The sequence below is a fragment of the Euprymna scolopes genome, chromosome 46 (assembly GCF_053919585.1).
Source record: "Euprymna scolopes isolate OS-2025 chromosome 46, ASM5391958v1, whole genome shotgun sequence".
NCBI lineage: Eukaryota > Metazoa > Mollusca > Cephalopoda > Sepiida > Sepiolidae > Euprymna > Euprymna scolopes.
In genome coordinates, this window is record NC_136527.1 from 153009295 (window position 1) to 153013411 (window position 4117).

The 4117-nt window shown below is 36.4% G+C and overlaps 1 long non-coding RNA gene across 1 annotated transcript in view; it reads right to left on the minus strand.

Moving 5' to 3' along the window:
- Window positions 1-345: 345 nt before the first annotated feature.
- LOC145270471 (uncharacterized) overlaps window positions 346-4117 on the minus strand; it is a 22279-nt gene continuing 18507 nt past the window's right edge. The window contains exon 3 of the long non-coding RNA XR_013865374.1: window positions 346-4117. This exon is cut by the window's right edge and continues 281 nt beyond it. This is a non-coding gene — a long non-coding RNA (uncharacterized LOC145270471).

Consider the following 4117-nt stretch of genomic DNA (forward strand, 5'->3'; position numbering starts at 1 on the left):
GAACTTTTTACATTTTTGATGATTTTACGAACTTTTTCGAATTAACTTTCTTATGAACTTTTGAATGAAAAAGGGGGAGAACCCTACATAAAAACAGTTGATATGGGATTGTGTGTATGTTGTCTTGTTGACGGATAATTTGAGGATGGAAAGAGGGGTCTGTGAAAAAAAACTGATGGCGTACTGAAAAAAAGGATGGAGTGGTGTGTTAAGGAATTAGACTCAATAAAGTCTAATGGGGGCGAATGTAATGTAATCCTCCATTAAGGAGCGTTAGAACTACGCTGAGGTAGCTTTGTATTCCCGGATGACGCCAGATAACCCAAGGATTTAAGATAGAGAAGATAAATATACATATTTTATTCATGTCAAAATAGATATTGTTTTAAAACCAGAGAAATATATTTTTACGGCTAAAAGTTGACGACAGGAAATTTCACTTAGAACCTTGTCTGGCCTTATATGAACCCAGGGTCGGATGTCAGAATCGAGATCTGTCCTTGAAAATAGTGAGAGAATTACAGGTGTTGGAACGGTGCCAACCCAGGTATCTGGAGCTTTAAATTTCGTGGAGATTTCGTGGCGAAACCTTATTGGCTGGGGAGAATTTCCACTCCGCATCTACTTACCTTACTATATATACGACTGTCGTGCGAAAATTAGTCAGAAGAGAAGAGAAGAGTTGAGCCAGAGAGAGTTTCAGATCAGAGTAGAGCAGAAACGTGACCCCTTCCCACCTCATCCATCCGTCGGTCGCTGTCTTTGGAGAGAGTTGAGACTTTGAAAAGAACTTACAAAATCTGAATGAGAATTGTAAAAACATTTTGTACATAATTTTATGAAAATTAAGCTTTTGTAGATAGACTACAATCGTTTGTCTTTCTTCATGCCTGCTGCTTCGATATTCGTTTTCAGCATACCAGATTATGTAACAACCTCCGAGGAGTCTAGACGACACGTTTCGAGAATCCAGAGAAATAAGAGTCATAACCATCTCCTTGAGGGAGGCGTTACATCAATGACATAATGTGTGTTGTGACATTTTTTTATGGGCAGTCATTTTATTGTTAAGCTAATACAATTAAAGTTATTGTCATATGCGTTTTTGTAATCAAAGAAATTCTTTAATTCCTTGCGATTTGAAGTTATCTCCAAGAACGTTTATTATAATAGTGGTCGTTCTCTTTATAATTGCTACCTGTATTTTGCTTTAGTTTGGTCTTCCATATATTCCGTAAGATGCTTTATTAGACATGTTGTAATAACCGACAATGCCATTTTCAAATCGTTTTTAGGTATTGATATTTTGTTAATCTTTACACGTATAAATATGTTAAGAGCATAGTCATTTAGAATGGTAGCATCATTATTGAGCGCAGTTCTTGTGTGCTTTGACATAGAAAACTATTTCCTTTCTGTTTGATGTAATCGGTAATAGTTCATGTTCCCTGGTTCTTTTTCCAGTTGATTTCTTAGAACAAGACTATGCAGGAAACTTAATTTCATCAAATGTTTGTTATTCCACACTTTTTATGAGAACATAATGTATGTGTAATAATTTCACTTAAGAAAACAGCGAGGATACTAAAAAGAGGTGTCGGTTGGTTTCAATAAAAGGCAGCGCAATGTTGGCAGCTGTCTGGCTGTCCCATACCCAGCATTACAATCTTCAACGGAAGAAAATTATAAAAGAATGTAAGAATATGTCTTTTCATTTTTTTATTTAACTTCCGTAAGTTTTAAGAGATCAAGGGGCTCCCTTCTAAAGCTAACACTTGATTCTGTTATGATTTAAATTTATATCCGAGGGCTCTTTTAAAAATAGATGGCTGTTATTTGTATTTCGTTACAGCTTGGTCTACAAGGGATTGCTTATAAGTATTGCGGAAGATTCTTTTTTTATTAAGCCAGTTGCTCCTATAACTGATATAATGTTTATTTCTTTCAGAGACCATGTCGTTTTAGATCATTTTTTAGGTCCTGATATTTTGTTCTCTTTCCCCGTTCAGCTCTATTAAGGCCAAAATCGTTTAGGACTGCAACGTCGATAATGAGCGCAGTTACTTCGCGCATGCTCCATATAACAATATCTGGTTTGATGGCATTGTCTTTTATGTATATTCCCGCCTGCATGTATTTGTCATAGAACACTGTCACTTTTCCATTTGATGTTATTGGTGGTTTATGTTCCCAGATGTTCAGCGATCTGTCAAGTTGAATCTCTTCACAAATATTTCAATGGAGGTACTTACATACTTTGTTGTGGTGGGCAGTGCAAAGGCCATCTGCCAATATTCCTATCTATTCGTGCACTTTTATGCTGTTCCCATGCTTATTTTCCTGTGTCTATCTGGATTTATGTAATTTGTTCTTTTTTCTTTCAATCTGTGTTTCTGGTTCATCATATACCTCGTCAGTATTTTCCAGTATGACACCCCCAAAGTTTTCAGCAAGCTTTGTGATTGAGGTTTGTTTGGGTAGACGATAATCCTGGTCCTCACTATGTCTATTGTCATAACTGTTGACCTCATAATATACTTACCATGCTTACTATGGTGGCTCGATATGCATGATTATTGTCAGTGAGATCAGGGCCACTCTTTTTACTGTCTATGCATTGGTTTCAGCATATTATTTTATGTAAGGTTAGGAGTTTCCGGATCTTTGTAGCTAGCCTAATGATAGTGCATTGAGACCAGTCAATAATACCAAAACCATATAAGGATTGCAAGCTGACTTATGGATGTAATTTTATTTTGGGGGCTTAATTCGGATTTGAGGATCTTTTTAAGGCGTGATGTGTATTCTTGTTCCACCTTATGTCTCATTTTTTCATGCTCCACAGTTACATTTTCCTCTATACCGAGGTACTTATATGTGGCATCCTCTCCTAGATCTTCAATAACGCCATCGTTGAACCGAATATTTTCGGATGTCGTCTTTTTTCCCTTTTTATTGTGCATTTGGCACATTTGAAAAATGCAAACTTCATGCAGACATCCTCTGTGAAAGTCTTTACAGTTTCTATCAGGGTGACAAGCTGTTTTTCTGTCTCTGCATAGAGTCTGAGATCGTCCCTAATAAGTAGAATCTTTTATTTTTTTCCTGCTTCTAAACAGCATCACAGTTTTAAGCAGCTTGCTGAATGGGATAAGTGTAAGGCTGAATCGGAATGGTGAAATATTCATCGCTGAAGACTGAGATTTGAAGTCTGTTTTGTCTTTTCCATTTATAGTCAATACAAGCCACTGGCAAGTTCTCTTGACGCTCTTTTGCAGTCCTTAAGGATTGGTTTGTTGTTGTTTCCCAGTGTGAGTTTTTATATGCTTCATTAAATTTGATTTTTGAGAACAAGAATATCCACACACTTCACAAGAATATGGCTTTTCCCCAGTGTGTGTTCTCATATGTGTAACTAAATTTGATTTTTGAGAACAAGAATATCCACACATATGACAAGTATGTGGCTTTTCTCCGGTGTGAGTTCTCATATGTTTTACTAGCGATGCTTTTTCAGGAAAAGAATATCCACACACTTCACAAGTATATGGCTTTTCCCCTGTGTGACTTCTCATATGTATCACTAAATTTGGTTTTACAGAACAAGAATATCCACACAGTTCACAAGAATATGGCTTTTCTCCAGTGTGAGTTCTTATATGTCTCGCTAAATGGTATTTTATAGAACAAGAATATCCACATATCTCACACGAATATGGCTTTTCCCCAGTGTGAGTTCTCATATGTATCACTAATTTTGATTTTCTACAAGTAGAATATCCACACACTTCACAAGAATGTGGCTTTTCCCCAGTATGAGTTCTCATATGTGTCACTAAATTTGCTTTTACAGAACAAGAATATCCACACACATCACAAGAATATGGCTTTTCCCCAGTATGAGTTCTTATATGTTTCACTAAATTTGATTTCACAGAACAAGAGTACCCACATACCTCACAGGAATGTGTCTTTTCCCCAGTATGAGTTCTCATATGTTTTACTAAATCTGATTTCCAAGAACAAGAATATCCACACACTTCACACGAATGGGGCTTTTCTCCACTCATTTGTATGTTCTAATATAATTGCTTCTCGAACAATATTATCAAAGTGG